The following is a 16,704-nucleotide window of genomic DNA, read 5'->3' as shown; positions in this document are numbered from 1 at the left end:
CACAGAAACAGGCATCTTCCTCAGGTTCCGGAAACCTGCATATCTACCCGTTAGGGACACGCAGACCACTCCCTCAAAGCCCTGAGATACTCCCCATGTTTCCTCCATCACTCCAGCTCAGTATTTGACTTCACCGAGGTCTCGCTTCCAGTTTAAGATGTGGAAAGTCCAAAGACCAGTTCCTGGTCCTCTGGGTGCTGTTTGCCCTCTCAAGCGCCATTGTTCTGTTTAACCCACTCACAAGGGGAAACCAGCAAACCTCCTCGAAGTGGCAGAGGTGCACCCAACACTCACCTGAGTGGCCAGGGAAGTTTCCATTCCATGAGGTGCCCACACTAGGAAAAGTGAAATCCATTGTTATTAGCATGTGTTATGACATTGAGCCATGAGTTAGCCTACCTTGTATGCATATTCCTTCCAAATGTGGAAGAGTCAACACCCAGCAAGGAGACTTTCCAGCAGTATTGTCAGGGGATCTACACTGACGCCTGGAAGAAAGCGAATTACTGCGGATTCTGGAATCTGAAACCAGAAGAGAAAACGCTGGAAAATCTCAGCAGGTCTGGCAGCATCTGTAAGGAGAGAAAAGAGCTGACGTTTCGAGTCTAACTGACCCTTTGTCAAAGCTTCGACAAAGGGTCAGTTAGACTCGAAACGTCAGCTCTTTTCTCTCCTTACAGAAGCTGCCAGACCTGCTGAGATTTTCCAGCATTTTCTCTTTTGAAGTCTGGAAGAGTTTGGCTTCACATCTACAGACACTCCAGGATAAACAGAACCTTCCTGTAACCATTACCAGCTAATTTAATCTCTGGGGCCCACACACTTTTTTACATCCGACTTCTCACTGTTCTTTTCATGCACCAGAATATATTGAGCTCTTACAATTTAAGGAGACAATGAGGTCTGCAGATACTGGAGATCAGAGTCGAGAGTGTGGTGCTGGAAAAGCACAGCAGGTCAGGCAGCATCCGAGGAGCAGGAAAATCGACGTTTTGGGCCTGATGAAGGTTGCTGAGCTTTTCTGATGAAGGGCTCCTGCCCGAAACGTCGATTTTCCTGCTCCTCGGATGCTGCCTGACCTGCTGTGCTTTTCCAGCACCACTCTAATCTTGACTTCTGCAACACTGACATTTATTTGGAAATAGCTGCGTTAAGCCTGGACAAATAATAGCTACAACTTGCAGTTCTATGGCGCCTTTGACTCAGTACAACACCCCAAGACATCTCACAAATTGAACGGACAAATTTAGCACCGAATTATGTAGGGCATATCAGTGGGTAAGCAACAGCAACAGTGGGCCTGCAATGTAACGCTGATTTCTCTCCACAGATGCTGCCAGACCTGCTGAGCTTTTCCAACAACTTCTGTTTTTGTTTGAGATGAGCCACAGAAGCTGGGAGTTGTTATATAAACCAGTTAGGAGCTGGCAATGTTAGCTGACATCATGATATAGATTCTGCCCATCAGGGTATAGACGCTTGCTCTTGGAAGGTGCTACCCGGAGTTGGTACAGATGTGTAGCTGGTACAATCTTGTAGTAATGTCATGGAAGATCTACAGCAAACACTCCAAAGCGCTGGAACAGTACACCTGTTCAAGATCCCGTGAATCTATTGGGAAGAAAGACGCACCAACACCAATGTCTCTGACCAGACAGATATCCCCAGTATTGAGGCACTGACCCCCGCCTTGATCAGATACGATGGGCTGGGCATGTCATCTGCACAACTGATACAAGCCTCCCCAAGCAGGTGCTCTGCTCCCAGCTCTGAAGCAGCAGGCAAGCCCCAGGTGGACAGAGGAAGTGCTTCAGGGATATCCTGGGGAAGTGCAGCATTCCCACAGACACCCTGGGAATCACTGGCCCAAGACCATCCCAAGTGGAGGAGAAGCATCAGGGAAGGATCGGACACCTCGAGACTCGCCATTGCGAGAAAGCGGAAGCCAGACGCAAATAGTAAAAGGAGCGCGCGACCGCAGCAACGCCCCACCCACCCCTTCCCACATCCAACTTCTGCTCCAAGTGTAACCGGGCTTGCGGTCACCCCATCAGTCTGTTACAGCCACCTACAGACTCACCCTGAGAGTGGAAGAGAGGCGCCCTTGTCTGCGAGGGACCGACAGTGATGATCGTGTTGACGCAGTAATGTTGAACCTGATGTTGTACAAGAGATCCTCGTGTATCTCAGATGTATCATAACTAGTTATCAAGTCATACGGAATGACCCTATTTACAGTTTGTTAATAGTGCACCTATTTTCTATCTAAGATAGCCATCCTTCTTAGTAAATTAGATTGATGTTAGCAAGAAAGGTTCGTGGCAGTGAATGGACCCTCCTGAAGAAGGGTCCTGAAGAAGGGCTCATGCCCGAAACGTCGATTCTCCTGCTCCTTGGATGCTGCCTGACCTGCTGCGCTTTTCCAGCAACACATTTTTCAGCAGTGAATGGACCTAAGACATCCCAGATAGTTCAGGTAACTACATTTCCCATGGCTAATCCACCTAACCTGCACATCCCTGAACACTATGGGACAATTGAGCATGGCCATTTCACCTAACCTGCACATCCTTAGACTGTGGGAGGAAACCCACACCGACACAGGGGAGAATGTGCAAACTCCACACAGACAGTCGCCTGAGGGTGGAATTGAACCCAGGTCCCTGGCACTATGAGGTAGCAGTGCTAACCACTGGGCCACCTCAATGTTTGAAATTCTAGACAAGGTGAAAAAAATGGAGTTGAAGAAATGCAAAGGAATGTCAAACTACAACAGAGACAGTTTATGACGAAGCGATTGGGTAAATCTGGCCAGCCCAGCATCCTGCTCGGTAATTGATGAATAAGGTGGATGTGCTGTTGCTCTTGGCACGAGAGAGCAAGCAGAGCCCAGGCTGCATTATCCCATCTGCCTGACACGGGAAACTGGGCACACACCCTCAGGAGTGTTCGTGGCCAAGGTGAGCCACTAACATCCCTATTTGACCTTGACTCTTTGTGGTGTGCTGATTGGGGAGATGGTGGCAACATGGTACTTTCACAGGGTTGGTTATCCAGCAAATGCTCGAGGGACAGGAGATCAAATCCCACAGCAGCAGCTGAGGAAATGCTGCTTCAGTGAAAAGGAGGATATTAAAGGTTAAATGGCGACAATGTTGATTGTGGTAAAATTCCACATGGTGTTGAACTCGCCTCTCCTTAATTGGTCTGCTCAAAGTATGGCCTGCAGAAATGAAGAGGAGTGGCTCAGTGGTTAGCACTGCTGTCTCATAGCACCAGGGGCCTGGGTTCAATTCCTGCCTTGGGTGATTGTCTGTGAGCAGTTTGCACATCCTTTCTGTGTCAATGTTCTGGTTTCCTCCCACAGTCCAAAGATGTGCAGGTTAGGTGAATTGCCCATAATGTTCGGGGAAGTGCAGGCTAAGTGGATGAGCCTTGGGGAATGTCTGGATGGGGTGCCCTTCGCAAGGTCTCAATGGGCTGAATGGCCTGTTGCCACATTGTCGGGATTCTATGAAGTTGACTCTTACCTGTGCTCCGAAATGGCCTAACAGGCCACTCAGTTTTTCCAAAACTCTGTCAAGTTGAAACAAAGGAAGGAAACCAGGTAGATCACCTGAGACTCCAGACATGTGACATCAAACTCAGGCCTGTTGACCCTGAAAGGTCTGGTGGCTTTTGTCAAAACTGGGAGAGCTGTCCACCAGACAGGCCAAGCAACAGCCTGTCATGGTTGTATCTACTGAATCATACCGTAAAGAAAATATCTCAGACACCACCGTCACCATGCCTGGATATGTCCTGTCCCACCAGAGGATATACAGTCAGGGGGGAGGTGCCTTGTGAGACCTCAACATTGACTCCGGACCCCAGGAAGTCTCACGGCTTCAGGTTAAACATGGGCAAGGAAAGCTCCTGAAGAAGGGCCTGTGCCCGAAACGTCGAATCTCCTGTTCCCTGGATGCTGCCTGACCTGCTGTGCTGTTCCAGCAATAAAGTTTCAACTTTGATCTCCAGCATCTGCAGACCTCACTTTCTCCTCCAAGGAAAGCTCCTACTGATTACCACATACCGTCCTCCCTCAGCTGATAGATCAGTTCTCCTCCATACTGAACAACAATTAGATGAAGCATTTGGGGTGGCAGAGGGGCAGAATCTATCTTGGATGGGGGACATAGAGTCACAGAGATAAACAGCACTGAAGCAGACCCTTTGAAAGCTCCATGGCATAGTTGCAACTGGATTTCAGCTCTGCAATTTTAATTACTGTTCCATTTTTAACATCTTGTTATTAAAACAACTTCTGTGGATTCTTTGCGCAATTGGGCGCATCAAAGCTTTACCTTTGAAGGGTTAAGGTAGACCTGGTGAGCAGCAATTCATAACACAGGGAATCTTCTTTCATTTGCCTGGCTCTTAAAACCATTCCTTATCGAAAAGGAGGATGATTTCAGTTTGCCTTCTGAGTTGCAATTTTACTGTTCTCATAGAGTTTCACTTTGAGCTTGTGAAAAAGGCCAGAACCTCAAAGGGTCCTACAACAGGAAAACAGATCCTTTGGTCCAACACGTCCATGCCGGCTAGATATCCTAACCTAATCTAGTCCCATTTCCAGCACTTGGCCCATATCTCTCTACACCCTTCCATTCCAGATCCCTTTTAAATGTTGCAATTGTACCAGCTTCCACCGCTTCCTCTGGCAGCTCATTCCATACACGCACCATCCTCTGTGTGAAAACGTTGCCCCTTAGACCTTTGTCTATTTACCCTATCCATGCCCTTCATGACTTTATAAACCTCTATAAGGTCACTCCTCGGCCTTCGACGCTCCAGGGAAACAGCCCCAGCCTATTCGGCTTCACCCTGTAGCTCAAAACCTCCGCCCCTGGCAATGTCCTTGTAAATCTTTTATTACCTTTTCAAGTTTCACAACATCTTTCCAATAGGAAGGAGACCAGAATTGCACACAATATTCCAAAAGTGGCCTGACCAATGTCCTACACAGCCGCAACATCATCTCCCAACTCCGGTACTCAATGCAAGCATACAAAATGCCTTCTTAAATTATTTCCACTGGTGGAAAAGTTTGGAGTAAAAGGACAAAACCCAGAGCTGGGCTCTTCAGGCTGATAATTGGAAATACTTCACAGAAAATGCAGCCAAAGTCTGCAACCCTATCATTGTCAGAAGCAGCAATGCAGCTGGGGGTTAATTGAAAATTATAAATCAGGGTTTGATAGCCTTGAGTTAGGCAGGGCCATTAAGGTTAATGGAGCCAAAGCAGGCCAGTGGAGCACGCGATACAGGTCAGCGTCCCTGAATGAAATAGCAGTAAAACGTGCAAATGACACACACTGGTCTGCCAGGATTTGTATACCACAGGGTGTAACGTGGAATGGGGTCAAGGGGTTGATGGAGGAACCTCTGTACAATAATGGGAAAGAATGGGGTGCAATTCTGACATTAACATGCTGTAGAGACCCAGAGAAGACGGGAATGACAGAGTTGGAATGGAGAGCTGGAATCACTATTGCAGCTATTGTAATGAAGTCAGCTGGGTGAAGCTCATAGAATATGAGTTCCTGATTGGGGCTGTTAATCTGGTCCAATCGGGGAGCCTTGGCTGACAGATGTAAACAGGAATGTCAGAGGTTTTGTTCACTCCAGGAGCCGACGCTATGCTATGTGTGAAGTACCATGCACGTGTGAACAAAGAGTGATTTGGTAATGGGATGCCAGGTTCTGTGCAGTTATTTCAAGTATTCCATCCAGCTGGATGTCAATAAACCTACAAACATACAAAACAGGAGCACATGTAGGCCATTCAGCCCCACCATCCAATACGCAGACCTGTTTCAGATTCCACATTCCCCAATAACTCTGGATCCCCCGTTGAACAGGAATTTGTCCACCTCTGTCTTTAAACTCTTCGGAAACCCCTCCCGGCTCCACCAGCAGCTGAGGCAGAGAGTTCCAAAGTCACACAGTCCTCCGAGAGAAAATAGAACACCCAGTTCACAGGAACACCCGAGAGGCAGATAGTAGTCCCTTACAGCAGGGTTGAACCAGAGGAGCACACCTTTTGACTCAGAACAAGGACACGGCAGAAGGGGGGGGGTCCTGCAGATGCTGGAGATTAGAGTCAAGATCAGAGTGGTGCTGGAAAAGCACAGCAGGTCAGGCAGCATGTGAGGAGCGGGAGAATCGATGTTTCAGGCAAAAGCCCTTCATCAGGAATCAGGTGGTGGAGATAGGGGTTCCTGGTGAAGGGCTTTTGCCCGAAACGTCGAATTTCCTGCTCCTCGGATGCTGCCTGACCTGCTGTGCTTTGCCAGCACCACTCTGATCTTGACTCAGAATAGAGACGGTCTGGTTGGGCTGAAGGGCCGATAATGCACGACACGAGCTGTACACCTAGACCCCACAGTTGGAAACATCTACATCCATTTCCCATGGGTTCTTTACGTAGATCTTAAAGCAACCTCCTTCAGCATCCAGCTCGGAGGGCCGATATAAGCCTGGACATTGAGCCTGGAGCTGCAAGCAAAGAGACAGTGAATGACCTCCTTGGTAATAACTCCAGCTTCCCACGGAAAAGTTTTCCCAAATCCGTTGACTTTCTACCCGACCGAAAGAGACACAGAGCACTGCGACTCTTGCAATCCCGGCAGCCACTCACAATCCACCAGTCCCTCAGAATCCTCTCCTACTCTCAACCGATCATTGTTCTTCAGACAATCCAAAGGCAGCAATATTTCTTTAAATGATGAAGGGATTAATTAGGTCAAGTTTCATTCAAGAATCTACTCAAGAAAAAGGATCAGGTAGACCCACTCAACACTCAGGAAGTCAGAGGATAAACTAAATGCTTCAAATGAGGAAGTATCTCCTGTCTCGTAAGGCTGCTGGTCTTTGGAATGCATTTCCCAAAGAGCATTGGAGTTTGGGTCATTAGATATGATCTAGGTTGAGTTAGAGAGATTTCAAATTGACGAGGGAGTCAAGGGGTACGGGGCAATGGTGCTGCTGTCTGAATGACAGAATGTGGAGCTGAAGGTCCAGTCGAATCCTGGCCATGAAAAAAAAAACACTGCAGATGCTGGAGATCTGAAATAAAAATAGAAAATGCTGCAGAAAATGGGCGGCACGGTGGCACAGTGGTTAGCACTGCTGCCTCACAGCGCTAGAGACCCGGGTTCAATTCCCGCCTCAGGCGACTGACTGTGTGGAGTTTGCACGTTCTCCCCGTGCCTGCGTGGGTTTCCTCCGGGTGCTCCGGTTTCCTCCCGCAGTCCAGAGATGTGCAGGGCCAGGTGAATTGGCTGTGCTAAATTGCCCGTAGTGTTAGGTAAGGGGTAAATGTAGGGGAATGGGTGGGTTGCGCTTCGGCGGGGCGGTGTGGACTTGTTGGGCCGAAGGGCCTGTTTCCACACTGTACGTCATCTAAAAAAAAGCTCAGCAAGTGGCATGCTGGTTCAGTGTTTAGCACTGCTGCCTCACAGTGCCAGGAACTTGGGTTCGATTCCAGCCTCGGGCAATTGTTTGTGTGCAGTTTGCATATTTTCCATGTGTCTGCATGGGTTTCCGCCTACAATCTAAGATGTGCAGGTTAGGTGAGATGGCCAAGCTAAATTGCCCTAGTGTTCAGCTATGTGTTGGTTAGGTGCATTAGTCAAGGGAAATGTAGAGTATTAGGGGAATGGGTCTGGCTGGAATATTCTTCATAGGGGCAGTGTTGGGTTATATGGCAGGTTTCCACACTGCAGGAATTCTATGAATAAAGTCTGGCAGTACCCAAGAAGAGAGAGAAACAGTGTTTACATTTCAAGGCCAACCTGCCATTTGTGCAGAATGATCATGAGTTGGAAAATGGTTTTGAGTTGATACATTTGGCAGAGGCAGAGGCCCAGTGGAAAAGACAATGGGCCTGAAAATGTACTCACCTTTTCCCAGTTCCTTTTTTCCCAAAATGAAATGTGCTGAGATGAAGTCAGCTGCAAGGCGGGCTGTGGGAAGTATAAGGGCTAGCAGATTCCCGATTGGCTGAATGGCCTTCATGGGATGTGGGCATTGCTGACAAGGCCAGCATTTGTTGCCCATCCCTAATCAGCCTTGAACTGAGTGGCCTTCCTTGGCCACTTCAGAGGACAGGTAAGGATCAACCACATTGTTGTGAGTCTGAAATCATGTGTAGTCCAGACCAGGTAAAGGTGATAGATTCGCTCCCCTAAAGACAGGTCTTAACAACAACTAATCAGCATTCAAATCTCGAATTAGTAATTTCATTCAAAAGCCATCATCTGCCATGTTGAGACTTGAACCAATGACCCAAGAACATTTGCTTGGGCCTCTGGATCTCTACATTGTGGAAAGCGGCCGTACAGACCATTAAATCTAAGAGCTTCCAAACCCAAACTTAGCCTCCAATCCTATGTTTCCTGTCTAGCTTGCATATCCCTGCACACTGATTAGATTACTTACAGTGTGGAAACAGGCCCTTCGGCCCAACAAGTCCACACCGACCCGCCGAAGCGTAACCCACCCAGACCCATTCCCCTACATTTACCCCTTCACCTAACACTACGGGCAATTTAGCATGGCCAATTCACCTAACCTGCACACTTTTTGGATTGTGGGAGGAAACCGGAGCACCTGGAGGAAACCCACGCAGACACGGGGAGAATGTGCAAACTCCACACAGTCAGTCGTCCGAGGCGGGAATTGAACCCGGGAATCTGGCGCTGTGAGGCAACAGTGCTAACCACTGTGCCACCATGCCGCCCACACTATGGAGCAATTGAACATGGCCAATCCTCCTGACCTGCACATCTTTGGACTGTGGGAGGAAACCGGAGCACCCGGAGGAAACCCACGCTTACACGGGGAGAATGTGTAAACTCCACACAGATACCAATATCCGGCCATGTTCTTGAACAGTGCATTTTGCATTATGTAAAATGCAGCAGTGACATTTCAGAGAACTTTGGGATAATTTTCGACAAGACTATTTTCAAACAGTCCTTGAAAGTCCTCGACAAGGTGACGTAAATCTGGCTTATATGGATCTGAGCCAGAGTACTCAGTCCTCTGCAGCTGGTCCCACTGTGGCTATGTTGCCAGAAAATGGCCGACCCCTTGACATTTTGATCACTCCTGTTCTGGGAAAGTGCTCATGATTTAAAGTTGGAAATATATCCATTTTATATGCGAAGTAATAGCAGTTGGGCTGTATGAAAGTATATACATAAAAATGATTTAGCGCTGCTCAGGAAACGGGGCTAGATTACAGGGACAATCTGGTCTATTTGGACGGATAAGAAATGCTGCCCCCTTTGAGGTTCTGGCCTTTTTTAAATGCACTAAGTGAAACTGCAGGCCACCAAAAGTTGGTGAGGCCTATCACCAGGAAAGGAATTGGTTAGGGGGGCAGTGTTAGGGGTATCTAATTGTCATTTTAGAGGGGTGTGGAGCTCCCAGGACAGCCATGTCCCTGGAGAATATTTCCTCTTCCACAAAAATAAACTAACAGAATAAACTTTAAGCTTTCCTTTCCTTCACCTGTGGAATCTTTGGATGATTTTTTTAAAAATTCATTCGCGGGAGTCAATGGCTGGGTCGACATTTCTTGCCCGTCCCCTAGTTGCTCCTTGAGATGGTGGTGGTGAGCTGCCTTCTTGAACCATTGCAGCCCGTGCATGGGGAGCATTCTGAAAGGGGCCATAGGACCTAATTTCAAAGTTAAAACAGGCGGGAGTTGTGGACACCTAACAGTAGGCCCTTTGTAAATGGCGCAGGCCACCACTGCCGGTATTGAGGGGGGCAGTAAGACTGTTAGCCTCACTCTGAAGACACGTCTAAGGCAAACCTGGGCAGGATTTATAGAGTTAATGGTAAGGCCCTGGGGAGTTTTGCCGAACAAGGGTACCTGGGGGTACAGGTGCATAGTGCCTTGAAAGTAGCATTGTAGATAGACAGGGTGGTGAAGATGGCATTTGGCATGCTTGCCTTCATTGGTCAGAACATTGAGTAGAGGAGTTTTGGCTGTATAAGATATTGGTAAGGCCACTTTTAGAATATTGCATACAATTCTGGTCACCCTTCTACAGGAAGGATGTTGTCAAACTTGAGAGGGTACAGAAAATATTTCCAAAAATGTTGCCAGGACTGAAGGGTTTGACTTTTAGACAGAGGCTGAATAGGCTGGTGCTTTTTTCCCTGGAGTGTTGGAGGCTGAGGAGTGACCTTACAGCCGTTTATAAAGGACATGGATGGAGTGAATAGCCAAGGTCTTTTTGCTAGGACAGGGGAGTCCACAACTAGAGAGCATAGGTTTAAGGAGAAAGGGGAAAGACTTAAAAAGGATCCGAGGGGTAACATTTTCATGCAGAGGGTGGTGTGTGTATGGAATGAGCTGCCAGAGGAAGTGGTGGAGGCTGGTACAATTACAACATTTAAAAGGCATCTGGATGGGTATATGAATAGGAAGGGTTGAGAGGGATGTGGGTCAAGTGCTGGCAAATGGGATAAGGTCAGATTGAGATGTCTGGTTAACATGGACTGGTTTCCATGTTGTAGGATCCTATGGCTCCATGAGAACAGTAAAATTGCAACTCAGAAGGCAAACTGCAGTCATCCTCCCTTCCGATAAGGAATGATTTTAAGAGCCAGGCAAACGAAAGAAGATTCCCTGTGTTACCAATTGCTGCTCACCAGGTCTACCTTGACCCTTTGAAAGTAAAAGTTTGATGCACCCAATTGCGCAAAGAATCCATGGGAGTTATTTTAACAAGACGTTAAAAATGGAACAATAATTAAAAATGCAGAGCTGAAATCAAGTTGTAACCGTGCCCTGGAGCTTTCAAACTGGTGCAGTTCTTTTGAAAAATCACATTTATCGCCCATGGTGTTTTGCCAGGGATGAGTTATATAATCAGTATTACTGGCAACTGTTAATTAGCAAAGAAATAGCCCACAGGGAGTATAGAAGTTGCTTCAGAAGCAGCTTAGTGTATGTATGAGAGCGAGACTGCAGCAAGGGAAGAGTTTTATTATTCAGAAGACGACTCTTGCTGTGGACTGGGGCTTGAATATTAAATAGTTCATTTAAATACTATCTGACTTTCAGAAGTTAAGATTTATTTCACATGACGTTATTTCAATACACGTTAACTGGCATTTGAAGGTCAGGTTTTGTTTGTGTTACCCCTAACAAATGCCTTTGAGCAAGGATATCTATTTTGGGTTCAGAAATAGCAATACGCGTTATTTGGAAGGAGCATTGCCTTTGACTACTGGCATGGTTGGGGTAGTCTTGCAAAGCTAATTACTGTCAACTCAAAGGGCAAACGTGATAGCTGCAGAATCAGTGCATGCGAGTGTGGCACAAACACATAGAGCTGAATCAAGCTTACATGTCCCCTGTGAGTAGAGAGAAGAGCTTAGCTGAAGGTCAGAAACACTTAGATCGGGGTCCAATTTTACGTTCAGCTGTGCCAGCCCTTATACTTGCACTTATCAGGGACTTTCTCATGGTTTTGCACTGAAGGCAGCTGCAAACGAATTTTTCAGAAAAAAATCCCTGTAGAAATGTGGGACTGATTTGAACAGGACAATTAATTTTGCATCTCTTGTCATGCCCTATAAAAGCATGCCAGGTCTATAACTTTAAACAAGGAGTGTTCCAATGCACGATATTCTCCAATGGCTTTTATTTTCAGAAGTGGACATCGAAAGATTAACAAGATGGCGGCTGAGGGTCAGGTGACTGAAGCATTTCAGAGTCTCTGGAGATTCTTATTTATGGTTGTCGGTGTGGAGGCTCTCCTGGATGAAGGTACCAAGATGAAAAAAAAACATGTTTTTGAAATTTACACCTCTGATTGATTGTGAACTTATCAAGACTCAACTGATGCTCAGAATTTACTGCTCCAAAAGAACCGCTATCTCGCAGCATGAAACAATCCATAGTGTCCAGGAATGTGTAGGTTAGCCATGGGAAATGTAGGGGGATGGATCTGGGCGGATTGCTCTTCGGAGGGCTGGTGTGGACTCATTGGGTGTAATGACCTGTTACCACACTGTAGGGATTTGATGGATAGAAGCATGATTATATGGTCATATGGCCAATCTGACTGCACATGATGAATCTTACTACCCCAAGAACCAGGGAGTCTGTAGACTATGTAACAAAAAAAAAATACAGCAGCACCAACTGAGTCAGCAACATTTATGGCTTAGATTACTTACAGTGTGGAAACAGGCCCTTCGGCCCAACAGGTCCACACCGCCCCGCCGAAGCGCAACCCACCCATACCCCTACATTTACCCCTTACCTAACACTACGGGCAATTTAGCAAGGCCAATTCACCTGACCTGCACATCTTCCGGGAGGAAACCGGAGCACCCGGAGGAAACCCACGCAGACACGGGGAGAATGTGCAAACTCCACACAGTCAGTCGCCTGAGGTGGGAATGGAACCCGGGTCTCTGGCGCTGTGAGGCAGCAGTGCTAACCACTGTGCCACCGTGCCGCCCACAATATGAGAGACTGCAAGACCATGAAGTGTCCAAATTTGTTCTTTCTCAAGTTGACTGTACTGAAAAAACTATCTCCTAGTAATAACATTCTGAGCAACTAGTTTTGCAACTTGCTTAAAATGGGTGTGGTAGGTTGTAAAGCATCCTTCAGTGCTAGAGCCGTCGAATGGCACAAAAAGATATTGATTGTCCTGTTTTGTCTTTTATGTTGTCATCATCTCACACTTCTAACTGGTTTCTTAGTGAGAATTATTTGAACTAGAATGAGGTAAGGCAAGTTCAACTACTGACTGATTCCATTTAAGGTCCTCGTAAATGAAACCTGACCCTATATCACCCACCGTTCCCTCTGAGCATGTCGATCTTTGTCTCTGTCACTCACTTATTCATAACTTACAGCCTCTGTCCATCTCTCCAGAGTTAGGGAAGGTCTTACCTGGGCTTCTCTGTACACACCACCCTGGATCATATCAATGATGTTATGACTGTCTGTGTTTTCTAGGGCTAATGCAGGACCTCCCAAGAGCCATCACATTATTTTCCCGAAAGAATGATTGCCTCCATCTGCAGAGCAGTTCCCAGATGAAAATAGGATGGTTAGATCTCCCCTGGCTAATAATGTGCTGACGTTTATCTCTCTCTCGATACCAATATCTAGATCTACGATTCTCAGGGCTATCCTCCAGAGAGATTATAATTGGCAGGACATCTGAGGTTTCACAGTTGCTGCAAATCCCTGGAGCCTTTCCTGGATGCAATTAACAATCCTGTCAGCCACTACATGGGACAGGTCTGCTATACATATGTGATGAAAAGAGCTTTTTACATTTGATGTTCTTCCTTTTGTCTGTGCATGTATTTTGAGTCCTACTTCCACACGATCTCTGCACTTTGGTCTGCTCTTTCTGCCTTCTCCGTTTTCTGCAGCTAACTCCCCTCCCATTCAGCCTCCCCAAAACTGGACAAGGAGAGGCCAAGGGAAAAAAATGAATGTCAGGCAAGTGGTAAGAGGCAGAGAGAGAAAGTGTGTGGGAATGAAGAGTTTGTTGTAGTGGAGGAAGGCGGACACACAAAGTAAGTGGACATCTGGCAAAGAAACAAGTAATAGGAACATAAAGCGTTCCTGGAGGAAAAAGAGTTTCAAATATCTACACCAACAGCACCCAGGAAGAAACAGAGGTGGAGCTACTGGCGGGGCACAAGACCAATAAGCATGTAGACCTGCTTGCACTGGTGCAGAAAACGCAAGCACAGATTGTAGGCCGTTGGATGTCAAAGAAAAGGCTACAGAAATGGAGTAGGATGTTTAAAACTCGAGGAACAGATGGAGAGATATTTAAAGCAAGACTTAGACATAATTTGCAGTAGTTTCTTTGCCTGTTTTCTACTTAACAATTTACAAGTTACAATATTAGCGTAGAACAGGAGACTCATAGATTCTAGGACCCATAGAGTCACAGATGTACATCAAGGAAACAGACCCTTCAGTCCAACTCGTCCATCCTAGATCAATCTAGACTCATTTGTCAGCACTTAGCCCATATTTCTCTAAACCCTTCCTATTCATGTACCCATTCTGATGCCTCTTAAATGCTGTAATTGTACCAGCCCTCTACCAACTCCTCTAGCAGCTCATTCCGTACACGTACCACCCTCTGTGTGAAAAAGTTGCCCCTTAGGTCTCTTGTTTATCTTTCCCCTCTCACCCTAAACCTGTGGCCTCCAGTTCTGGACTTCCCACCCCTGGGAAAATGTCTTGTTTATTTATCCTATCTTTGCCCCTCATGATTTTATAAACCTCTATAAGGTCACCCCTCATCCTCCGACGCTGCAGGGAAAACAGCCCCAGCCTGTTAAGCCTCTCCCTATAGCTCAAACCCTCCAACCCTGACAACATCCTTGTAAATCTTTTCTGAGCTCGTCATAAATTTATACAGCTTGAAAACAGATCCTTCAGTCTAACCAATCCATGCTGACCAGGTTTCCCAAACTAAACCAGTCCCATCTGCCTGCATTTGGCCCATATTCCCCTAAACCTTTCTTTTCCTATCCACATAACTGTTCAATGTCTTGTAAATATTGTAACTGTATTTGCACCAACCACTTCATCTGACAGTTCATTCTACCTGTGACCCACCCTTTATGTGAAAATGTTGCCCCTCGGTTCCCTTTTAAATCTTTCCCCTCTCACCTTAAACCTACGCCCTCTAGTTTTGAACCCCAGTCTAGGGAAAAGACTTTTGCTATTCACCTTATCTATGCCCCTCATGATTTTATAAACCTCTATAATGTTCAATTTCGTACGTTCCAGCGAAGCAGTCCCAGACTATCCAGCCTCTCCTTATACTCAAACCCTCCAGTCCCGGTAACATCCTTGTAAATCTTTTCTGTATCCTTTCCAATTTAGTAATGTCCTTCTTGTAGCAGGGCAGCCAGAACTGTACACAGTACTCCAAATATCACCTCACCAACATCCTGTACAATTGCAACATGACCTCCCAACTCCTATACTCAATGGTCTGAGCAATGAAGGCAAGTGTGCTAAACGCTTTCTAAACCATTCTATCTACCTGTGACGTTGCTTTCAAAGAACAATGTACTTGAACCCTTAAGTCTCTCCTTTCAACAACACTAAAAAGGGTGCAACTATTAATTGTATGAGACTTGTGAGTAATGTTTTAGCTATATTCTTTGAGGGGTTGTGGGAACTGCTGTCCATCCTTGAGCTAGTAGGGGGTTGTTGGCTTCTTGAACCACTGGCTATATCCATAGAGCTATTAGAGAGGGAGGTTCTGTTGTCCTTTCCAGTGCCTCGAGGTTCAGAGCCAACTGCATTGGAGTCACATGTAGCTGAGACTTGGTAACAACAGCAGATTTCCTTCCCTAAAGAGTGTTTGTGATGGATCTTTATATCAATCCAGTCATTGCCACAGTCACCATTGCTAAGACTAACTACTAAGTCCAAATGTATGAATGGATGTTGAATCTGTGATGGGAGTTGAAACCCTGTCCCCACTGGGGTCTGGATTGCTGGATGAGTAACAATGTCATTATGCCATTGCCCCTACTATCACTAATATGTTAATATGTAATAAAGCTCCACATTTTCATGAAATGTTCCATATTTTAGTTTGAGATTATGGTCAGCATGGATTGGTTGGATCGAAGGATCTGTTTCCATGACATATAACTCTACGATTGGAGTGCTGGAAAGCACAATGGGTCAGGCAGCATCCGAGGAGCAGGAGAGTCGACCTTTTGAGCAAAAGCTCTTCATCAGGAATGTTCATCCTGCTGTGCTTTACCAGCACCACACTTTTTGACTCTGATCTCCAACATCTGCAGTCCTCACTTTCTCCCTGTATGACTCTAATAGTAGCAACACCTCCCCCAAGTGGGATACAAAGTGTAAATTTAGCACAGAAAGTAGCACGCTGTCTTCCCAATCTGGGGACTATGGATTCATGCCCCAGTCTTGGAACTAGAGCTCCTATTTGAGGCTGATACCTTCATGTAGCACTTAAGCACTACAGCAGTGTCAGAGGTACTCTCCTTCAGCTCACTTAGCTGGGCATAAAACAGCATTTGGAACAGCTTGAAGAAGAGTAGGATGTTAACTCCAATGGCTGGGCTAATATTCCTCCCTCAACCCAGATCAACAAAATTCACCATGCTGGTAATTTCCCTGCAGGGGAAGTTTTGTTGCTTGCACGTTGTCTGCCTCATTTATCGATAGGTCAGATCACTACCTTTCCAAAAGTAACTCATGAACTAAAAAGTCCTTTCGAGTGTGTTGAAGACTTCAGAGAAGAATATGAGAGATATACTTGATATCCTGACACAAAAAACAGATGGAGGACATTTTGTACCAGATTCATGAATACAGGCTCCCAGCACAGAGTTTTGAGAGATGTTGGAGTGTGAAATGATTTCTCCTCCAATTTGATAGTCCAGGACTATGATAAACATAGGAGCTATATCAGGTCTGGGTGTGAGGCTGATCAACAAATACGTTAATATTCATTTACATGACGATGCTCAAGCCAGAATTTATTGCCCATTCCTAATTGCCCAGAGGGCAGTTAAGAGTCAACCATGTTGTTGTGGGCCTGGAGTCACGTGTAGGCCAGACCAGGTAAGGACAGTAGTTTCCTTCCCCAAAGGAGC

The sequence above is a fragment of the Chiloscyllium plagiosum genome, unplaced genomic scaffold, assembly GCF_037043375.1.
Source record: "Chiloscyllium plagiosum isolate Xiang-an unplaced genomic scaffold, Cpla_swu_hap1 HiC_scaffold_12, whole genome shotgun sequence".
In the NCBI taxonomy this organism is placed as follows: domain Eukaryota; kingdom Metazoa; phylum Chordata; class Chondrichthyes; order Orectolobiformes; family Hemiscylliidae; genus Chiloscyllium; species Chiloscyllium plagiosum.
This window is presented reverse-complemented; position numbering follows the sequence as displayed.